The sequence below is a fragment of the Calliopsis andreniformis genome, unplaced genomic scaffold (assembly GCF_051401765.1).
Source record: "Calliopsis andreniformis isolate RMS-2024a unplaced genomic scaffold, iyCalAndr_principal scaffold0001, whole genome shotgun sequence".
NCBI classification, from domain to species: Eukaryota; Metazoa; Arthropoda; class Insecta; order Hymenoptera; family Andrenidae; genus Calliopsis; species Calliopsis andreniformis.
In genome coordinates this window covers 40,170,864-40,193,716 of record NW_027480422.1, presented here as the reverse complement: position 1 = coordinate 40,193,716, position 22,853 = coordinate 40,170,864, and the positions used below count along the sequence as shown (strand labels likewise).

General features: G+C 35.4%; 1 protein-coding gene across 2 annotated transcripts in view; it reads right to left on the bottom strand.

The window, feature by feature from the left end:
* LOC143186502 (putative carbonic anhydrase 3) overlaps positions 1-22,853 on the bottom strand; it is a 111,840-nt gene that overhangs the window by 81,199 nt on the left and 7,788 nt on the right. The gene's annotated exons all lie outside the window — the stretch shown is intronic.

Sequence of the window (22,853 nt, the reverse complement as noted above, 5' to 3'; positions counted from 1 at the left end):
ATGCTTTTCCTTAGATTTCATTGATTTGTACATTGTTGTTGCTGTTATTGTTTGTTATATAATCTTCCTCTTGAGAATGAGGGTTTAATACTTGCAATACTTGTCGAACATCATTTTGCAGTATTATTAAATTGTTCTGAAATGGAGCCAATCTTTGTTCAAATTCCTACTGTATCTGTTGAACATTATTCTGTATTGTTATCACATTGCTTTGAAATGTGCTCAACTTTTTCTCAAATTCCTGCTGTTGAACCTTTAAGATTGATATGCATTGTTCCAAGTACTGTTTATTGACTGCATCTGTGTTGACCTCTGGCTGTGCAACATTTCGAATTTTGCAGTATTTTGCATCAATGTTGGATCCAGTCATGCAGAGCGTGTTATCGCGCATATAATTTCGAAACATGCTACTCCATTTATAGTACTCTACTGGTGAGGTCTCATACTTTCTAAGTGATACCCCAAACTTATTGATTGACATTTCGTTGTGAATAAATCAATTATCAGCTTGCAGTTTAATTTATAATGAGACCTACTTCGCGAAGTTCTTCGATAATCGACAGAAACTCGTTGTCGTGTGAATTGTTACCCGCTTGACGCGATGCTTCTAACAAACGCAGACGATCTACTAATTCATTTGGATCATCCCAATGTATATAATCGAGTTAGTTATTGTTTACTCATAGCATTTGATATGTGCGTGTTAACTGTTATGACATTTGGTGTAGCAAGTTCAAGTCCTCTACCTGTTCGGCTCTTAATTGTTCGAGCAAGTAGGGGAGCAATTATATGTTTATATTTGTATCCTTTATTACCCATTATGGGGCTTTGAGAGTTTGAGCTTTTGTGCATTGGTTGCCATTAATATGCTCTTGTATTTTTGCTAATCAGTATCAGTGTACATTGCATCATCAGGAATTCTCATAAAAATTAATTCATATAAACCTGGTGTTCCAATATATTTTACACTATCTATAAATATATTATCGTCCTTGTCTATATTGAATTTTTTGTCACTAAGCATTGCATCATTACCTTGTATTTTTATCTCTACTTAAAAGTGCGCCCATATATTTGATACCTAATGGACCAAAATAGCTATGAAGTGTTTCTTGATCTTCGGATGTCTGTAGCTACTGTCTATCAGATGTTAGAATCGATTCATTAGTAATTTTCAAAAACTTTATCATCGATAGTTCGCGATTGTACCATCGAATACACTGATATAGAAGAAATCGATGACTTGGTTCGTACAGCATTTTTTAGTTTCGATTGAATTGGTGTAGAAAAAGGAAGAGCTGCAGTTGCAGCAGTTTGGGCTGCTATGAAAACTAAGATGAAACTTGAAGTGGGAATGAAAACAAAAAATAAATGCAAAAAAAAGACTGAAACAAAAAGAAAGCGGATACTTCCAATTGCAAAATGTGGTGGTATTTTACCTATTTTACCATTGTTAGCTGTTCTGTGCTCATTAGTTGGTGGGGCAGCGGGGGTAGCTAAGGCGATAAATGATAAAAAGGTTGCGCATCGCCAACTGGAAGAAATGCAACGTCACAATCGAGCTATGGAAAGGCGAGGAGTTTGTCTCTCTCGTTCCGTATGATTGAGCTGTTTCTTAAAACATGTCGATAACATTTACATTAAGTGGTAAGAGTAGCATTCTGACGGTAAGCTATTTTCCGCCTATAGATTTGAGTGATGATACTTATGAGCTTGGTCTAACAGCTTTTGAAACATATAATACGATACCAAATGTGAATTCATTGAATAATACATTTTACTTTGATGAGGATGACAAAGCAATAGTGATTCCCAGTGGATCATATGAGTTGTATGCAATAAGAAAGTATCCAAATCGTGCAATTATGCAGACTACTCCTCATTCTAATAATTATATAAAAACAGATGTATCTAAAATGAATATCAACTTTGACATTAATGATGATGATGATGATGATGATAACAATGTCTATGATTATTTATTAATTCGGGCTAATAACGATACCATGAAGAGTGAAATAAAGTATGCTTATTGAATAAACTTTACCAAACCTAACAACATTGGTTCATTGTTAGGATTCTCATCCACTCGCGTTTTGAAATCACATCAGTGGCATGAATCGGATAGCCCAATTAATATCATGGATGTAAACATTATTCGAGTAAAATGCAATATAACTGCTGGCGCATACAACAATGATAAGTGCGCACATACGATATATGAATTTTCCCCCAATGTACCACCAGGATATAAAATATCTGAAACACTTGCTCAAGTCATTTACCTTCCAGTCATTGAACGGAACATTACGGACCTAACAATACGCATCATAGATCAAACTGAACGATTAATTGATTTTCGTGGAGAAGAAATTACTGTAAGGTTACACGTACGGCGACGTCGATAATACATGTATTGCATGTAAATGAAATGCTTGTATTCAACGAAACACAGCATCAAAAAACGTTTTCCCTTATAAATAAAACTGCATACAACATTAAGGTCTCCCCTAAATACATTGGAAAGAAAAAAAGAGAGAAGCTAAGTGCAGTGAATATCGCATTTTTAAAATCATTAGGATTCATTGTACATAATTACTAAAAAGAAAAAAAGAAAAAAAAGAAAAAATGGATATTTTAAATATTGCTGGACAACCTATGTTCGATGATCGCATCGTCAAGCTTGAAACTCATACATACAAGCCGTATGCTAACTCAACGTTTGGATATAACGATGAGATAAGAATACCTATACAACAACAAGATCTATACACATTACCATGTGAGAGTTTTCTATATGTGGAAGGCAAGGTGGTGATAAAACATCCAAATGATGAATCAATTATAAAGTTGGGAAATAATTGCATAGCATTCACGTTTGATGAAATTCGATACGAACTGAATGGTGTGGAAATTGATCGCAATAGAAATGTTGGAATAACTAGCACACTTAAGAACTACATATCATTTACATGCGATGAAGATAAAATTATGAAGAATGCTGGATGGAACATTAGATGGAACGATGAGAAGAATGTAAAATACCATTTCAATTTTTGCGTACCACTAAAAATTTTATTGGGATTTTGTGAAGATTATAAACACATAGTAATTAATGCTCATCACGAGTTAATTTTAATACGATCACGCAATGATAACAATTGTCTTGTAGGATCTTCAATGCTAGAACCCGAAATCGAATTATTTAAAGTACAATGGCGCATACCACATGTGATATTGAATGATATTACTAAACTATCATTACTACGTGCTTTAGAAAGTGGACGAAATCTGAGCATGTGTTTTCGTTCGTGGGATCTGTATGAGTATCCTCTGTTACAAAACACGACTAAGCAATCTTGGTCTGTTAAAACGGCTACACAATTGGAAAAGCCGCGATATGTAATTTTTGCTTTGCAAACTGGTAAAAAAAATATAATGAGTGAAAATGCTACAGAGTTTGATAACTGTAAGCTATCCAACGTGAAAATTTATCTCAATTTAGAATTTTATCCATATGACGATCTAAACACTGATTTCAACAGAAATAAATATGCTCTTTTGTATAACATGTATATACATTTTTCTAAGGCATACTACGGATGTAGCAATAGACAAGCGTTTCTAACGATTGACGAGGTGCTACAACATGGTCCTCCCGTGGTGAATGATTGTTCGCATCATAAGGATTCAATCAAGAACAGTACTGTGGATGTGCGTATAGAATTTGTTTGTGGTGAAAATATTCCAGCAAATACTACAGCTTATTGTCTCATTCTACATGATCGTATAATCGAATACAATCCATTAACAAATATTGTACGCGAAATAAACTAATAAATAAGAGCAAAAACATGTATTTTCAACTATCTAATTATTAATTTTAAATGTTTAACAGAAATTGCATAATATGTATGTAGTCATTTTATCAAAGCATATGCTTATTCTTCTTCCTTCCCTCCCCCATTTCCTTTAAGGTAATAGTAATAATGATTTATTACTTTAATATAATAATTTAGTTGCTGTTCGATATAATTCGATTGTTATTTAATAACGAATTGAAGCATATAACATTAAACATTGTTGAAACTTGAAAGAGTTCCAAACATTTGTTAAGAATTACTATTTACGGCTATACAACCATTCTATTACCTTTCGACTAAGCACCATAAAATTGTACACCATCGCGCTGCGCTAAACCGTACCGCAATTAAGGGCCTAGGGTAGTCACGTGACTTTACGAGTTTTCTTGGTCGATATCTGTCGTTACAGTTTTCTTTACAGAAATAAAATTATCCACAGACATGTAGCTGCCTAATGAATACGAGATGGAGCCACACTGTGATTCCCCCTCCACTATATACACTACCATACGAGCCGTATGTACGTGAATTCGGTCCTTCGGATCACTCCGGATAGCTTCGGAAAGACGAGAGAGAAGGCAAATGTCATATCTTACTCTCGTGTTGCTAAAACGGTATTATGGTTTGGTGTGCTGCAAGTCATCCGTAAGCGGCATTGAGTGGCACGAGTCACTCCCGAAACATTTCGAGTGTAAATTCTGATTTGATCTGCAAAAGTAAATCAGTTTAATAAAAATTACTTTTCGAATTTATATCGCATGAATGTAAAAGATGATATACTTACAAGTTTTACACTTTCTACGTTCTTGATACCAGCCTTTAAAAACAATTAAAACAAGTTCATGATGATTTCTTATTAATTTACTTACAAACAATAAGAGTAAACGAATTTTAGTTATCTCTTTGTATATGTGGCGAATTATTTCCAATTCGCTTTTCTTTCCGGTTTGGTCTGGGTTAGGTCAGGGTTAGCTCTGGGTATATATAAAATAAGAAGATACGTTGCTAAAAATACATTAATTTAATAGACTTATAATCATCAGAATCACGGTTGCCACTGCGACCCCGACCGCGGCTTCTCCCGTACTTCCATTTACGGACTTTCTTTTTAAAATCCCAGAACTGTAATATGAAAAATAGACACATGCTATTCACGAAGTTTACTTCGTTCTTGAACAAAAAATGAATAGATAAATTACTTAGCGCTTTAGCATAAGATCGCCTATGATCTACGTACGTTTTGTTGTCATGCCTTCTCTAAAGCTAGCGCTGACGCCGATGCCGACACCAACGCCGACTCCGACGCCGACGCCGGAGTCGGTACAAGCTTTAGAAGAGGCATGACGACAAAACATACGTAGATCATAGGCGATTTTATGCTAAAGCGCTAAGTAATTTATCTATTCATTTTTTGTTCAAGAACGAAGTAAACTTCGTGAATAGCATGTGTCTATTTTTCATATTATAATTTCGGGACTTTAAAAAGAAAATCCGCAAGTGGAAGTATGGGAGAAGCCGAAGTCGGGGTCGCGGCAGCAACCGTGGTCCTGGCCGGGGGGGAAGAGGCGGGAACGGGGGGGGGGGGGGGGGGGGGGGGGGGGGGGGGGGGGGGGGAAATTATTATAATAAAAAGTAAATATATTAAATTAATGTATTTTTAGCAATGTCTCCTTTTATTTTGTATATACCCAGACCTAACCCAGACCTAAGAACATATAAATATTATAAACAATTTATATTCTTTATTTTTAGTTTATTATTGCATGTAGAATCGCTCTTTCTCGATTGTATCAGCTTGTACATGAATTTGTTTTAATTTAATTTTTCATACAAAATACACAGAGAATGTCATCGTTTGTCTTTAAACTCATCCCTCAAAATTTCATAAAAATTTTTGAAGATCTCACCGAAGAATCTCCTTCCGAGTCGAAACGTGAAAATATCTATAATATCAAAAAGGCTGCGTGTGCCTTGTTGCGCTTGCCGGTAACTTGGATCTAAGCGTTTCAAGCTTCTTTCCGAATCTTTCCGAAGCCGTCCAAAGCGGTCCGAACCGCCGAGCTCACTTTCTGTTCGAACCTTACAATGTCACTCGGAATGATTTTTCATGGGACTTCTTGTGAGACATGAACGAAACACGCAGCTCGTATAGTTTCATGTGTAGTGGTGCGTCAAATTCTCGAAACTCGGGTGCCAACTCAGGGCAGCACGGGCCTCCTGATTAGGCGCTGCCTGGTGTATTCAAGCGGAACTAAACTTGTCAGTTTTTTACTCTGTTTTATCTCTAACCTGGCAAAAAGCACTGCCAAATCGCGCTGACGCTTTACGTCTTTATATGGGAAGGTTTTGAGCTGTAAAAGGGCTCATTCGATAGAGGAAGGTTCAATCTAGCCCGCGCTGGTCATTATTTCGCTCAGAACAATCTCTAAATTAGCTAAAAATGCTTAGATTTCATGACTGTGAATTTGTCGATTTTTGCTTTACTTTGAACACTCATATTACTGAACATCAGCAGAATCTGATTAAATAATGACCAGCGCGGGCTAGATTGAACCTTCCTCTATCGAATGAGTCCTTTTCCATATCAAAATCTTTCAATATAAGGACGTAAAGCGTCAGCGCGTAAACCTCTGTTTTTGCCTAATTTTGTCGGTAATGTCACCGCCCTGACATATCTGATCCTAGGCCCTTAAGTTGTTCAGTCGTAGGTCAGGTTTTTCTGCGACCTGACAATCCGACAACGAAAGCTAGACCCGAATCAATAAGAATTTTGCTTTTTCCTGATTGGTTAGCCTAAACTACACGAAAATGTATAAAAGTCTTTATAAATGAGCTGATTGAAAACTGATTAAACTGATTGATGATTAAAAACTGTGAGTCAGTCAGTCTACTTCAAACATTCGGAAGCTCTGTCCCAACATCAAAATAAAAGTCAAAAATTCAACTATCCTTCGTCTCTTAATTGAAACCAAGGAAGCGAAGATCAGCGGATAACTCCAACTAAACATGTTCTCGCTGATCAGATCGCAACAGTCATAATAAATCATTGCATGATGTGGTTTAATTGCGATTTGATATATATATATATATAGTTCAATCATGGTTCAATGTAGTTCAACTATGGTTCACTTGAGGGTCGATGTGGTACAATCATGGTTCAGTTGTGGTTCGATGTGATACAATAATGGTTTGATGTTAAACCATCTGTTTATTGTTAAATTGTAGTTCCATTATGGTTCAATATGGATTGATCATGGTTCAATGTGGTTCAATTGTGGTTCGTTACGCTTCAACCATAGGTCGATATAGATTGGTTATTGTTCAACATGATCCGACTGATGATTGATTATAATTTTGATTACCGACCAATAATGATGCAATTACTTAATATAATATTAATAAGATGCAGTTATGATTAGGAACATGATCCTGGCTCCTGAATATACATATATCATATAACACATCACTACATTGTCTCTGTAGCTAACGCTGTGAAACTGTAGAATCTTGCCATGTAGGTGAATGATAAGAATGATGATCTAGTGGGGACAAAGCTAGTGGGGATAGCTACATATAACGTGTGATCTGCTGAAACATTGTCGCAGTTCAGAATAAAAAATGTATAAACTCGAAATTATATTTTCATATTTTGTGTGTAATGGAAAGTGTTCCACAAAAATTGGAATCGGCAGCGCTGGATATTGTAAGTACTATTTTCACTTTAATTATACTTTAATTAAGCTGCAACGAGCTACTCTCGGGAGTACTTTCAGATAGTGACATTGCATTGAGAGTAACTGAAAAGATATTGTTTGAGAGTACTCCCAAGAGTAGCTCGCGATAGTTTTTACTTTTTCAAATGTCCACACACCCTAAATTTATACAATTAATTCTTTCTGTATTTTTTCAGCTCATGAACCATTGGTTTATGAGGTTCCATGCCACGCGACGTTGGCGGCAACAGAATATCTGCGAGGAGCACTAGGCGTATCACGGCGTAAGTACCATTTTTGAATAATACATTTTAATAAAATACTTATTCCATTTAATTTTCTATTAATTTTCTGTAATTTTTCGTTTGCTTACAGCTTATAAACTTAATGTTTATAAGGCGTCGTGTAGAGCGCCGCCGCCGCCGCTGACAATATAATAATAAGATGTGGGAGTAGAATGACATCATTAGATTATTTATGTGGTTAGTATGAATATTATAATACGATTTTTAATAATTCTATATATCAATAAATTAAAAACTTATATAATATTTGTTTATATGTTTCAGATAATTAACTACTCCCGAAGGGGAAGAATGAGGCGAATTTTTATTTTGTAGTTTTTATTTTTTTCATTTTTTATTTTAACAAAATATTATTTTTCCATTTTTATACTTAATTACTTTAATTACCTATATCGCTTCCCCTTCCCAATAAAGTGATAGGTAATTAAAAACATGAAATTTAAATTTTTAAAACATGTTTTAATTTCCATGGTAAATACATATTAAAAATTGTTTTTAAAATTTTAATTTCATATTCTTAATCGCTTATTACTCTGAGATCTGGTCTAGGACTGGATTAAGTCTGTGTTGTGCTTCATAATTGAAGCACAATTAAAGTTTAATCCAGTCCAGACTCAATCCTGTCCTAGACCAGATCTTACAATCATTCTTCTTCTTCTTCACCCCCAAAAAGCTTATATATAATATTTTTTATTTTTCATTTTAGTAACTACATATTTTTTAATAAAATATTACAATAATATATCAATATTATATAAGTTCTTGGAGAGCAGAAGAATGGTTGTAAGACCTAGACTAGATTGTACAACCATCCTTCTTCAATTATGAAGCACAACCCAGACTTAACCCAGACCCAGACCAGATAGTACAATCATTCTTCTTCTCCCCAAAACTTGTAATATCGATATGTGATAAATTATGTAATATCGATTGATAAAAATGAAAAATGATGACGATGTTCTCGCCTAGTAACCATTTACATTTTTATCGATCAATTTTTTTCGTTAGTAAAACAGTACCTTCCCACTCCCACATTTACATTCTTATCGATCAATTTTCCGTCGGTAAAACAGATTGGCATTTTTATTGATCAATTTTTCCGTCAGTAAAACAGTTTTGCATGGATTTTAACCTATTGCAGGCGTGACGTCACTCCCGCCCGTCCCCTCCTGTGATGTCAGCCTCCTTGAGAGCCTGTCTAAACCCCCCAATATCCTTCTACTCAAGGAGCTGGTCATAGCTACCTCGATTCGGAGGATCCAAGGAGCTGGTTAAAGCTGCCTCGGTTAGGAGTGATCCAAGAACTGGTTAAAGCTGTCTAGATCGAAGGAACCAAGGAGCTGGTTAAAGTTGCCTCAGTATGGATTTGGGAGTTGAAGTTGGAATTCGGAGAAAGAGAACTGCACCCCACTCTGCCGAATTGTCTTCGTTCAATCTGTCCCTACTGGTGCTGGCGCCGTCTTATTTATACCAGAAAATTGCCTCCCTCTTTTGGGCCCGATGACTGCCCTCGATGTAGGGGTAGCGTCGTGTGGGGCATGCGTGTTCAGGAGTCATCGCAGGATCCGCGCTCCCAATTGGTTCCGAAGTTTTGGCGCATGCGTCTGGTGGTGCTCGCGCAGGCGTATGAAGGGTATCACTCACCGATTGATTTGCGATGTCGCTGTTTGATCGTCATCGTGTCGCCAATGCGTGTTTCATCGCACGCCATAGAATGTCGCTTCGGTGACGCATACGTAATGGGAAGCGTCTTGTTGTGTGTACGCATGCGCGTTGCGTGTCGCTGGCGCGAGGATTCAATCTAAGGATTTGAGGTTAGGATTATGAGTTAGGGGTTTAGATCACTGCCACTGTTCAGATTTAGTTATCATTCATTATTTATTAAAGAAGAGATTGTCTTTTTGGTTAGAACTCGATTTCTTCGTAGGCGAAATCACAGCTAGTTGTTACACTATGTATTAGTGGCATGTACGTTGTGGGTATATTTAATTGTTGATGAATGAGGATTATTTCTACATGTAAAATGTAAGCAATGAATTTTATTTGTACAAAATGAAATAATTCTTTTTCTTCTGTTTCTCTTTTTCTTTATTAAGTAATTAATAATAAGGATTTGGTTTATAAGTCTGTATTTAAGAGTTAATCTGACTTAAGTTCTTTCTTGTTATTTTTCAGGCCAGCAAGAAGCAAATACGATTATCTACTTCAGAACATAACATTTGAAGTAGTTTATAATATTAAATTTCTACTGGTTATAACATAACTTAAATGACTTACAATAATAAATATTGCAATATGAAATTTATTAAGATAGAATGTTTGAGAAAAGCAGCGTGACCACGTTATCTGCTGAGAGCTTTAACGAATCGATCACATATCGATTCTACCGCAAGAGGTCCTCACTTCCTGCTCCTCCCTTCCTGCTCCTCCCTCCTCCGATCGATATGTAGCGCACATCGGCATACACAAATAGAAACATGTGGCATGCAAATGGTGATAGGATTTAGGACGCCAGTAAATATGAAAAGCTATTTTTGAGAAAGCCAAGTAATTTTCGTTACTCTCTTTTATAAGCATGTTGCCGTCGAGTTTCGTTTTAAGCCTCAATACGTAATACAGGCATCATAAATCTCTGAATTTCTGAAAGGCCCAAATACCGCACCGTTGAGCAAGGGCCAAGAGGAAATTCCGATGAGTCATCGGTTTTTCCATGGGGATGCCCTTCTTCAAGTTGTCCCGCGCTTTTTCTTAGGTTTAGCTTAGTAAGTAAGAAAATAGAGGGTGCGCCTATACAAATCGGCAAATCGGCTGATTGGTCAGCACTCGCGGGCGAAACTTTTGAGGAGATTCGAGGTACGATCACGAGTAGTTGACTCGAGCACCTTCAATTGTATAGATATTAAAGAAAATAAATAGTTAGTACAAACACCTACAGATATGAAATCGAGCGCTATTGATTTCTCACATTTCTCCTTCTTCGCTAACGTAATCACAACTTGTTTGCACGCTTAAGCTAACGAATTTTGATTTTGCTCTTTCGCTCTTGCTTACGCAATTCGATAATTTCACACGCCTTCGATAGTCGCGCTATCAATTTTGCAACGCGCTACGCTTTCAGTGCATAAATTTGAGTTAATTATAATCGATTATTATTTTTTTTTTTCAAGTGCTTAAATGAATTCTGTGCATGTGACTTTATTATATTTAATTAGATTCTATCAACTGTATATAAAAATACAATTGACATTCATTGCTGCATCTAGGATAATTAAATATAGGATGTTCTTGAACAACACGACATAACTTTGAGGGATGATTCTAGAGACCAAAATAAGATGAAAATCAAAAATATCGATTTCACATTTGAAGCTTCGTTTAATCGTTATAAGCGTTTAAAAATTTGATAAAAATCGTGAGAAATAAGCTCGCGCGGAAGCTCCGAGCAGTGGTTGCCTGAACAGCAGTATGGCATTGACGTAAGGGAAGGTAGAGCTCACTTGGAATTGAATAGCTGATCTCCCTCCCGTTGCGTCAGGGCTACACTGCTGTTCGAACCAAACCACATTTTTAAACAATTTATAATTGACAAACACTGTTTAATGCTTTCTATTCCAAAATCTCATAGGGAATCTTTCGATTTGTCTTGTGGATTGGTGGGAATAGGCAGGTTTATCGCTATTCAACAATACCCTTCAATTTTCTACAACCCCGTCGCAGTATCATCTAGCCGAGACAAGTACCGTCGAATTTTACTGTTTCTCTATTAGGTAAGTCATTCGTTGTTTCAATGGTAATGATCATCACTGTGATTCGATCAGCTGTCATTTGCTACACAACCGATGCGTTCGATAGTGTTAGGCAGTTCGCCTGATTACAGACGGATCTTACCAAATCTTTAATTGCTCCTAAAAAATAATTAACGAAATAATTAACGAAATCCTAAACAAATCATTCTTGATTTTCGTCTTATTTTGACTTCTAGTATCGTATATTAAAATTTCTCCAACATGTAGCCGAATACTCTGTATATTGTTATAAAATTACGTACAAAGTTTGAAGTTGATGCTTTAACTGATCAATTCACCAAGAATCTCAACAATGGCTAACATTTTTGAAAAAGTATAGATGGGTTTGGAACCATGATCGACTAATCGGGCGGTATAAGTTCACCTTGTGGTTTAGTTTATCTCTCTTATGAAAGTACCCGAGGCGAAGAATGGCGTTAAATATAGACGTAATAAGAGCTTCTCCTATTTTAGGTAGGTCGTTGAACATTTTATCACTGACCGAGTCATGACTTGGGGCTTTCTTACGACTTAGGTCTCCAATTGCTTGCTTCGTCCCTGTGGTTGAAAAATATACGATTTGCGATGATATTTGAAACGCTACTTGAAGATAGTCGAGGATATCCGTTTTCTCTGATGAGTTAGAATGGTGAAGTTTGAATATTTTTCTAAATGAGTGGTAAATAAATAGGCCTTCTAAAGGGGGTTCCCTGTTCATCCTCCCTGAAGTGATCGAATTGGTACGATTACTTGTTGTGGACGAGAGAGCCTCCTAGTCGCTTTCCACAGTGAGAAATTCGAATCAGCTGTAGGAGGAAGACTATTCAAGCATCTTTGAGAAGATTCGTTCTGATGGTTTTGGAGAGCTTCCGAAAGCTTTCTGGTTACTTGGTTCAGTCGACGTTTGCCTTTTAGGTGTTTGCTGCTTTGTCAAATCCTTCTAAACTTCCTTCTATAGGCAATTTGGAGCCTTATGGCGTTAGGATACATCTGTCGACTAATATATTTGATAGAGGGAGTAGAAGAGCGAGCAGCCTCGACAATATTTAGAGACAGATAATGTATTGTCGTATCAATATCCTCTTTTGTTCTTGGAGGAATTGAGACAATAGTCGAAGAATTAAAAGCCTCTCAAAAGTGGGTCCAATTGGATAGGATAGGTTTTTAGGTAGATTACACATAGATATCTGCTGCTTCTTTTCTACAGATGCAGAATTAATTAAGGCTATGACAGGAGAATAATCAGAAGACAAGGCAAAAGAGGAATTAACCTGGATATATCTCAGAAATATGTTTTTCCCCGTAAAAAAGTCCAGCAGGTCTAGTGCAGTGATGAGCAACCCGCGGCCCGCGGGCCGCAGTTGGCCCAGCTGTTAATGACTGGCGGCCCGACATGTTTCGCGATACTGCGTACCTATATTCACGCGATACACTGTATCAGCAGTAGTTTCGAAAATAGTAGTACTTGTATGTCCAATTTTCATTAAATTATCGATTTTGTTGCTAAGTGACGGTATGCTTCTGAAAATATAATAACGATATAACTTGATCACTATCATCAAATTTTATGTGACATATACTTAAATTTCTTTTGGTGCATACTTTTCCTGTTTATTATGAGTTTGAATTGTAGAAAGCGTAAAATTGAAAAGAAAATCGACGATTTAATGAAAATTGGACATACAAGTACTTTTTTACTTGTATACAAAAAGATACTGCTATTTGTTTGATATGTAGTGAAATAATTTCTGTGTTTAAAAAGTATAATGTTAAGAGGCATTATGAAAGCAAACACAGTTCAAAATTTGATCATTTGCAAGGACAGTTACGTAAGGATATGGTGGATCAATTATTATTACAAAAACATTTATCTTCAAAGCAACAGAATTTATTGGAGACGGAAAGTGCTTCATTTACTGCAGATACGGCAGTTCGTGCAAGTTACGTTGTTAGCCAAATTGTAGCAAAAAGGATGAAACCATTTTGTGATGGGGAAATGGTAAAAGAATGTCTCCAAGCAGTAGCAAATATTGCCTTTCCTAGTAAGAAAGATATAATTTCAAAAATTAGTTTATCGCGATTTACAGTCGCAAGAAGAATTGATGAACTTTCAAAAAATATTGAGGAAATTTTGCGGGAACGTGTTTCAAAGCTAGAATGGATTTCGTTAGCTGTTGATGAAAGTTGTGACATTAACGATACTGCACAACTTGCTGTATTTTTAAGAGGAACAGATAGTAATTTTAATGTTATGGAAGAATTTTCATCTTTAGTATCATTAAAAGGAACTACTACTGGAGAAGATATGTACGGAGAACTGAAAACAGTTTTAAATTTATTAAACATACCAATAAAAAAGATTATTGGAATAAGTACAGACAGGGCACGATCTGTGTCCAGTATGAATATTGGTTTGTTTGGACTATTATCCCAGGAGATAAAAAAATTAACAGGACGAGAAATAATTGTATCTCACTGTATCCTACATCAAGAAACTTTGAGTGCAAAAGTTTTAAAAACGATCAATGTTGTACCGCCAATTCAAAGAATTTTTAAAGGATATGGACAGTGAATATGGCGACGTCCTTTTCAATATTGAAGTTCGATGGTTAAGTCGTGGCATTATGCTTAAGCGTGTGTACGATTTGAAAAATGAAATAAAGCTGTTTCTAGAAATGAAAAACTACCCATTTCCCCAATTTGATGACGAAAACTGGATGTGTGATTTCGCATTTTGTGTGGACATTACGCAGCATTTAAACGAACTAAATGTGAATCTTCAAGGAAAAAATAAAATTGTCACTGAAATGTTCGATAAAGTCAAAGCATTCGAAAGTAAATTAAAAATTTGGAATAAGCAGCTTCAACTGAATAATATGATTAATTTTCCTATTCTGCAAAAGACAAAATCCATCTGAAACTATGAAGTATGCACAAGAGGTTCAAAGATTGCAGGAAGAATTCAGTTTGCGATTTAAAAATTTTCACGAAAATCAAACAAATTTTGATATTTTTTCGTCACCTTTTAATATAGACGTTGAAAGGATTCCCAAAGAATTTCAAATGCAAATAATTGATTTACAAAACGACACAGAACTAAAAAATAAATTTCAAAATTGTGGTATTGTTGACTTTTATAAACGCTATTTTCCAGCTGATACATTTCCATTATTAGCTACTCATGCCAAACAAATGATGAGTTTATTTGGCAGTACATTTATTTGTGAGCAATTATTTTCGAAAATGAAAATTTTAAAAACTGATCGTCGTAATCGACTTGAAGATGAACGGTTGAAAAAATGCATTCGAGTTGCCGTTTCTAATGATATTGTACCCAATATTGACAAACTCGTGAATGAGAAACAGAATCAAATTTCTCATTAATTAAATTAAATATTAACTTCATTTTTTTTAATTTAAGACTTATACACATTATTAATACTAATTGTTTTATTGAATTAATACTTGTAATAGATTGGAAGATATATATGTTCACATAATACTATATTACTAATGAAACGTAAATCAAATTAAAAAAGACTGTGTTATTGTTATTCTATGTGCTGCGTCGAACTTAATAAATTTGCCTCCTAAATTAGAAGTCTTCGATCAGTACATTTAATTATTGATTATTCAGTTATTCGTTATTCAATATCCGCATTCATTGCGGCCCAGGTGTAGTGTTTTACTTCCATCTTTGGCCCACAGCAATCGAAAGGTTGCTCATCACTGGTCTAGTGTACATATTGTGTGGGTCTGTCAGCCAGTAAGTTGGTTCCCGTATGCTATAAGTATTGAGTCTGTTTGCACGAAGGCGTTTTAAAAGTTCCCGTTCTCTAGATGTGATTAACCTGTAGCCCCACTCTAAATGCTTAGCGTTTAGATCATCTCCAGTCACGAATTTCTAGCCTAAACTATCAAAGAATTCATTGAACTCTTTCTTAGAAATGTTATACTTTGGTAGATAATATATAACAGAAATAGTAATCAGGCAGTGCCAATCGTTGATCTTGATGTTTGTTCCCTGCAAATAATTTTCTTTATACGGTGGAAGTTCGTAGTGTTACACATTGGATTTTATAACGATAGCTGTGCACTCATGAGCTCTACTACTTGGATGATCCGTATGATAAACATTGTAACTATTTATTTTAAAATAACTCTTAACAGTAAAATGTGTTTCGGAAACGAGCATAGCTTGTATATGTAGATTGTTCAGAAAAGGTTCTAGCTTATTTCTGTGTTGAGCTATTCCGTTGGCATTTCAGAGAGCGAGATGTAGATGTCTCATCGTTGTGAATTAAATGAAAGTTTGGTAACGACAGTAATTAGCAGGGATAGTAAATTATTGATTTGTTGTATTTGCTTTTCTATTAACTTCTCCAATTTATGAATGACTTTTTGTGACGTGCATTCCATCAGTGCCCCTTTCAGAGAATCTGTGGACGTTGTTTTGGTTTTGGCCTGTTTGAGAGTAGGAGAGAGACGGAGACATGAGGATTTGCATATATCGAGTGTACTTGTTTCTTGTTATATTAATTGGAGGATACGAGGGAGGTTTTTGATATGTTTGAGCCCTAGGCTTCCGAAACTTTTTCTTATATAATTCTCTAGGAATAGAATTGTTCGAATGTATTCTTTATTTGAACAATTGGCGAGAAATACAAACACGCGGCAGAAAATACAGAAAATAGATACACAGAAAGAAGGAAACAAAGACCAGCGTCATCGTAATAGCTGCAAATCATCTCGTAGTCCGTAAATCGTAGCCGTGGTCGTAATCGTAATTGTAATCGTATCTTTTACCGTGCTCGTATCGTCTTCGCGATTCGCGTTATTCTGCTCTCGTGCGCCGCGGACGCGTCCCTTTAACTCGTGTCCATGGAACTTTCTTATCTAATCTAGACGTACCTGTACGTATCTAGATGTATTTTGAATTTAACGTATGACAGTTTGTCAACTATCTTCGCAGCGTATAAAAACAGCATTCACAACAGACGACGCTCACACACGCACGCACGCATCTCGTTTCCTTATTTATTTCAATCATGTTTTCGGCATTTCCCTAGAAGATTGACTTTGAATGACCTTCTGTAGATAGTTTTCAAATTCGTCTTCAAATAAGCTAGAATACTAGCAAAAAATAAAAGTATGGTTCTACTTGAAGAAATAATCATGACCTTCACCTAACAACTTTCATCTCAACTATTTTTGCGTATAATCAGTATTTTTGGAGATATTCGTCTGCAACGGTTTATACTTTCCACCCTGTATACAGGGTGTCCCAGAATTGATAGTACAAGCTAAAAGGGGATGATTCTACACGAAAAAATAAGATGAAAATGTAGAATACAAATTTTCAATATCACAATTCGTTTTCAAGGAAGGTGATTTAGAATTTTGACCTTGTACAAGTGTACGGAATTAGAATATCAAAAAGGTTTGTTCTATATTTTTGACTTATTTTTTCATGTAGAATCACCTTCTTCCCGCTTATACTATTAGTTTTATGAGACCCTGTATATATCCGTGTATTTCGATGTGAGATGTTGATTTCATCTGAAATTCGGTACGGGATTCGACATATTTAGAACAGTTAAAAAGGATATGCTGTACTGTAATTTGGAAGAGATCGGTTTTGGTAATTACGTAGGAATGTGTTAATTTTCAATATGCTATTCCAATTGTAAGTCTGTTTATCATTAAGGTGAATGGCCCAGTAGTTGAATAGCTAAACATTAATGTTGATTTTATTCAATTTTAAGCTTAAATTCTAATGTATTAGGTAACACAATTAAAAATAAAAATTAGTGTTATAAAGTAGTATCTCAGTTTCTTGGCATCCCATAATTAAAGTGTCGGGCCATACAGTTTTAGGTAATTTACCTAGTGGGACATTTGACATCTTAAGCGTTTAGGTATTGAAACATTTACCTTACTTATTATACATGGTCGAGACGTGATGTATTTAAAGTTTTATGAAAGAATTCTTTTTGAATATTTAGAGCGTACACTGTTGTAAAATGTTTCCGTTTATTGCCCTAACGATGTTGGAGACGTTATTTGAAGGTTTTTTAAAGATCAAATGGGAGTCTTAGATTTTGGTTACTGTTTTCAAATAGTGGAATATGGCGTAGAAAATGAATAAAAACGTTTCCACATATCTCACGTGATTTGAGAATCAAAAATACAATATATTTGTTACATTTGAAATGAAAAATTAACATAGGATAATATAGTCAGTAACTTAAACATACTTTCACATCTCTTCTGCATCTCAATCAACGCACATGGGAAACTGGAAGAGGAACCCCATAGTTCACACACACACTCACGCATATGTATATCTTACGCCCATGGCGCTGTATAGCGCGTAATTTGAATTACAATTGATCCTAACAGGGAGAATCCATTTCGGTTACTGGTAATCAATATTTTTCGCACGCCTCAACCTGTGCATATGTTCAGTGCGCCTTCCGAGGGTTAAAACAAACACCTAACCCACAGCCAATGTGCATTAAGTCTACTTGTTTTTTGTGTGACTGTATATTGTATATTCTCAGGAAGGACTGTTGAGTGGGTGTAAATGGCAATGACTTTTTAACAGACAGACCGAAATTATCGACGCCACGGTTGTATAACGTCCTTACAGATTTCATCTCTTTTCTATCCTCATCTATTCTTTCTATTCCTTTATACCCTCATTTGTTCTAGTCTATACATTTTTTCTTTCTATTGCTGACTCATTTCTCTTCTTGTCCTTTTTCGTCCTCATCTGACACGTCTACTCTATTCTAGCCCCACTTTCTGTTTTCTTTTCTGATTTTCCTAAAATTAATTATAGAATAAATCAAGCGTTTGTTAGCGTCAACGTATTTTAAGAGAGAGTTTGGGAGGGTTAGCCAAACGAGGACGTGTCGTTGAGGGATTTATAATAGGGTCTTAGTTTACGTGTGGCTGATTGAGGGTGCATGAGACTAAACAGTCCCGTTGGCGACCGATGGCTGATGGCTACGTTGGTCCTCTTAGCTATCGGGTGTTGTGTGACTGTTTGGAAGAAGAGCGAGTGTTTAGAGAAGGCAAATGGCCCGACACCGTATTGCTAAAAAATGGGAATATTGTTCCTAAAGCATCTGGCCACGGAGTGGGGAAGACTATGCCTTTTGGTAAGAGGATTGTGATGAATCCCACGGCACTTAGCCCAGAACCGTCGTCTAAGGGACACATTTTCTTATTCGTCGCGTGTTTTTCTTACACGTTATTGTAGATTATGTTAATATTATATTTTAGGATGTCCCTAATATAAATTATTATATTAAATTATTACGAAATATTGAACCCAGTTCGGTTAGAAAATAAGTGTCATTTGCACCTAAGAAGACCTCTTTCACACGACGATTCGAGAATCGCAATTCAGGTATGCAGTTCACATCTAACGATTCATTCATGCACTGATTTCTGAATCGCGATTCACGTCTATGTTTTTCTTTGTTTTTCCAATAATAAATAACGAAGACAGATACATGATTACAACAAGATCGCGCATCACAATATCTCTTAATTTTTCAGGCTTTTCTAATAACTTTAAAAAAAATGTTTTCAGCAAAAGTTAGGCAGCTATAAATGGATTACAAATTACGATATTAAAAATTTCGAAAAGAAAGTGAGTTAATCGTGATTTTCGTACATAGGGTAATATATTGATTTCATATTCTTGTAACTGTTGCGATTTTAGATTCAAATTACATTCTAACATAGAACTTCAAAAAAGTAAAAAAATTACGTCAAGTATATGAAAAAGTCGAGGATGAAAACAAGGAACCATTAAATATATATATACAAAAAGATTATGAATCACAAAAGAATAGAAGATAATAAACAATATAATAAAAGATGTGGAATCGAAATGAACTACAAGTACATAAAGGTGTTTGGCAAGTCTCAAATAACATTTCAGACACAATGTAAGATAAATGTAAGAATGTTGTAAGAATTGTAAGAATGATGTAAGAATGTTAAGATGACACAACTCTGTTCAACTTGGCGTGGCCAGTAATAATCTTAATAGCATAAGAAAATAAAAGAAAATTTTCTACGTATTATTTGAAGAACTTCAAAGGGATTCTAATGAGTTCCTTAATTATTTTCGCTTATCTGGTACATCATCTGAGGAATGTCTTAATGATATAGAACATTCAATAATAAAGAACGAAACAAATATGCGTGCCAGTATATCATCAAGGCTGAGATTATCGGTAACAGTGAGATATGAATATAAAATGGTTAATCAAAATGTATGTATGTATAAATATTTCTGGATATTTTATAAATATGTCATAACTGACATTTTCTGAACATATTCAAGTATTTATAACATCTTTGAGTAATAGGCACACTTCAACATAGAATTTGTATAGGTCAAGGAAATTATTAGTGTGTATTAGTGATATTAGTATATATGGATACTAGATATGGATACTAGATACTAGATATTAGTGTATATGGATAAATTAATGAATGAAATCAACAGTAACATATTTAATTTTTTCTACATTTGATTTTTCCGTACACATATACTCAAAAAAATGAATTTTGCCAGTTTTTTCAAATTTACACCGATATTTTTTTCTATGTTTCATCATTCGCGTTGATCTAAAAAAAAACAGCTGATACACAACCGATCGAGGACATGCGAAATTCCTATGGCAATATCTCATAGATATCATGGCTGTATCTCACGAGAATCCCCGTGTGAATGCTCCTACTGAACTACATGTATGTCAGTATTTCATTATTGCCGTGTGAAGGAGCTCTAATCGACTGTTTCCTTGACAATACTGTTAACTTCTATGTGAGTATATGTAGATGAGCATTAATTGTTTATAAAAAATGCACATTAATCCGAAGTGTCCTAGAAAATGTTATTATTTGAGCTTTAGGTTCATCCCATAAAATTTTATAAAAAATTTCTTTCCTTATAAATACTTATTTCATCTATAAAAATAAATGCATAAACAAAAAGATTATTTTTGGAAGTTTGGTCTCATCAATACATATATTAACAATTTTTTAAATATTTTTTCCGGGAAATTATGCTATTTTATGTACTTCATGAGATTTATACATTTGTCCAGCCCATTCTGTATACTCCTGTGTGACTCGTTTGGTGTTGCTGAGACACACGCAATGTACGGCCAACTCAAACGATTCTGACCGCGCTGAGAGTCTCTATCTCCTCTCTCTTATCGAATGACTCTCGTCTAAGAAAGAATCAAACAGTGTCAGTGCAGCCAGATTCATCTGAGCTGGGTATACTTTTCATACGTAAGTGTGTGCGAGAGTGTCGTTGTACTGAAAATACAATTTTTACAACACGTTTACTGGCAAACTAAGACAGCATACCATCTCAAAACTGCCAACTATACAGCTCGGCATTAACTGTAGACTAATGTCTTACGGGAAATTATCGAGGAGCCGTATCACCCGTCAGCGCGTGATTGACAGCGAATGTGTTACACAATTTTGAGTTCTTTAAAGACTCTGTAACTTAAAAAATCGAGATCGTGTGAGGTGGTCCATGTAGATACTTGGAACCAGCATTATAAAAGTAAGAACATATCAAAAATTTAACCAATTAGACAGAAGTCGCTTTTCCGTTAAAAGTGTACGAGGTCCTTTGACCTTCATATATCCTCGCGCCCTCCTATAAAAAACTTGAAATAATTTAACTTGGGTCTGAAATATTTTTGGATATAATTAACACTTTCGAAAATATTTCAAGTTCTAACCTTAGGTATGGTCTCATCCTGAATATATGTATGTAAAATATAACGTATAACACATAACATATAACATATATCGTATAACGTATATAGAGTGTCCTAGACTACAAGTCCACCCCTGTTAAAAGGGAGGTGAGTGATTTTTATTGAAAATTAAAAAAAAAACTGTAATAAGTAATTCGAGTACGCTCTATCGAATGGTGGTAGCTGCAACTTTCGGTACCGACTGGAAATAGGATTTTCAGAACGGAAATCGGTTTTTTTAAAATAGAACCTAGAAGTTTTTGTTGCATACTTAAGTCGTAGCGAAGAAAATATAAAAGTTTTGTCTCAAACATTTATCTCGGAAATCGCATAATAATCTCAAAATGATTATTAAGACACCTTATTAAGGTAATAAATAGGTAATATCATTAGGCCTATCATATCTTTGACAGCTAGACGCTACGTACTACGTATTTACCCACTTTCGCTTTTAATGTTTCGCTATTCGCAATTTCTTATTATTATTTCGAGTTCCTGTCATTGTTGACTCTTGTGTAACAGCCTCTCCTACGCCTGCGCTATTGCCCTATGGTAATCTACCACTTCCTACGCCACGTATATAACCGTCTCCTTTTTTCACTTAACACGCTCCTTTTCTACGATAACTACTTCATTCATGTATAACCCTCTTCATTGCGTTCATAATATTTAGTTAGTTATAATTGCCTTCAACTATTAGTTTTATATACTTTTTCATTAGATTTATTATATCACACGTACTAAGTGTTGCACCTTTCATAATATTTTATAATTACGGTTAATTTGTGTTATTATTGTAAATATTAGAATTGGATAGAGACTGCTCCGACTTACTGCGCATACGCGTACTTCAATTTTCGAGTACATACGATGGTGCTCTAGCCGTATCTCTTAGAGAGAGAACAGATTTGGACAACAAGAATAACGCTTTGACTATCTCGGATGCAGTGCACTTTAATAAAAACTCTCCCAGTGGTTATTAAAGACCGTTCCGCTTGTGACATGGTCTTGGCTGCTATAACGACTTAATACCCAGACGATACAAAGTGCTTGATATTCCTTTTGGAACTTATAGCAAGTGCGTTCAAATATTCATACACTCGGAGTAGTAAATCCGACAAACACATTCTACAATTGCAAAAGATCACAGACCGCTCTGTTCAAAACAAGATCTCTGTGGCTATAGCGACTGAAGGCTTCAGTAAGCCAGAACGCGCCTCGAAGATGCTTAGCCGAATATACAGATGAAAAGTCGCTTTGAGATGCTTAACGCGTGTAGTAGATTATTGCCACTTTCTCGTCTGCTTGCGGGAGCTAACGTGTTCTATCCCCAACCGCCGTTAGATGTGAAGGAGATAGGATTTTGGGGTCGTTGGCCAGG